Source organism: Nematolebias whitei, chromosome 4, assembly GCF_014905685.2.
Source record: "Nematolebias whitei isolate Nwh7 chromosome 4, NemWhi1, whole genome shotgun sequence".
Lineage (NCBI taxonomy): Eukaryota > Metazoa > Chordata > Actinopteri > Cyprinodontiformes > Rivulidae > Nematolebias > Nematolebias whitei.
The window spans coordinates 1385561-1387466 of record NC_056501.1 but is presented as its reverse complement, the minus strand read 5'-3'; the positions used below and the strand labels follow the sequence as shown (position 1 = coordinate 1387466).

The window sequence follows — 1906 nt, the reverse complement described above, 5'->3', positions numbered from 1 at the left end:
GACATTCTGACATACGACATTCTGACATACGACATTCTGACATACGATTCTTTCTGGTCTCCTTGTTTATCCCGTGTTGTTGTGGTGTTTAAGTCGTGCACTCTTAAAAAATAATTATTTCAAGATGTTACGCCTTTTATGCTTTACATTTGTGATCAGGTTTGTTTGCTGCTTTATTTATTAAACACTTTATATACTGTTCCTCATTTTAAAAAGAAGACGAGTTGTTATTTTTATTTGGTGGTGTAGTAATAAAAGACGCCAGTTTAGAAACAGACTTCTGCAGGTGTGTTGCCGTTACCTTTGAGAACATTGTACATTTATTCCAGATTTATTGCTGATCTTTGCCATAAATCCACTCTGAGGAACAACCGCCCTGAAGTTGCTTCATTTAGAACCAGATTTGTGTCGTGCACGCACAGCGATGACAGCTGATGCCTTCAGGGACCCTCTTCCAGCATCAAACCTCTAAAACACTTTCTCTAAGGTCCAGTGAAAGTCGTTATGATTCGTATGAACCAATCTTTCTCCAAAGAGCAGTTTTATTTTTAGAGCGGGAGCACCACTGCGACCAATCTTTTCCAATCTTGCTGCTTCATCCTGAAACGTTACTTTAAATTGCAAATGGAGAAGCCGTGAGCTGCAGGGTTCACCGTCTGAGGGTCAGTGCGTGTGTTCGGGGAACACGGCGTTTGTTTGTGCAGCCACTGAATTATCAGCACCTTTAAGATTTCAGATGTGATTTTGAAGCTTTCACCAACGTTTTCCTCGTGTTTCGCTCCGAGCAGCTTCTGCGCTCATCACATGTTGTGACCTTGTAAATAAACTTTGGAAGCTCCAGTTGTTAGGAACGCTTTTATGAACGTGAAGGCTCCAGTGTACAAATACAAGAGTGTTGAATCACTAGAACAGCATTAAAAGTACTGTATAATATTTAATTTATCAGTAGTACCCTCTTCCTCCATACGTAGCTTCATAAAGTTATTTATTCTTAAACCACGTCTAAATTAAAACTGAAAAAGGTTCAAGGTACTCACTGCAATGTCATAAAGAAAATAAAATCAGCACTTTTTTTTCCCACAAATCAATGGTTTAAAATGTCTTCCAATAAAAAATTAAACGGTTTATGAACAGCTGCCAACCACAACATGTTTGTTTACACACAAACGTCCAACGTGACTGGAAATAGCTCAACGATGGAGACGTCTATTAAAAACCAAATGACTGGGAGTGACCGACAGTTCTGATGTTTGTTGAGTAAAGTGTGCACATCAAGTTCTTTGTTTACATCGAGTGTGGACCCACATTTCAGAATGGCATATGAGTAAATGTGTAAAACTGCTGAAGTAAACTTGATTCATCTGCACAGTTTGATTTTCAGCTGCAGCTCAAAAACAGAAAACTGGAACAAGTTCAGTTTGTGTCGTCACTCGGTTCAGAACATGAAACTCAAATTTTACACCGAGTGAAATATTTCAAGACTCTTGTACTTTTGAAGATGACAACTTACAGATAAATAAAAAAATACAACTCGGACCAGAATCATCCAGAACCAGCTTCTGTTTGTCATGTGGGTCGGTGTCGAGTCCTGCTGGAAAATGAAACCAGCATCTCCATGAAGCTCGTCAGCAGCAGGAAGCATGAGGAGCTCTGTAGATGCTGCGTGGACTTCAGGAAACCCAGTGGACCAGAACCAGCAGAGGACGTGGACCCAAACCATCCCCGACTGTGGAAACTTCCCTCTGGACTTGAACAACGTGGAGTCTGGACTTCTCCTCCTCCTCCACCTCCACCCCACCACCACCACCACGAGACCTTCATTTATAAACCTTTCATGTGAGAAGAGGACGTTGGACCACAGAGACGGTCCAGCTCTGTGTGTCCTCAGCAGGAGGACGTTGGACCA

The 1906-nt window shown here is 41.6% G+C and overlaps 1 protein-coding gene across 1 annotated transcript in view; it reads left to right on the top strand.

The window, feature by feature from the left end:
* fam13b (family with sequence similarity 13 member B) overlaps positions 1–1906 on the top strand; it is a 236746-nt gene that overhangs the window by 65439 nt on the left and 169401 nt on the right. The window lies entirely within an intron of this gene.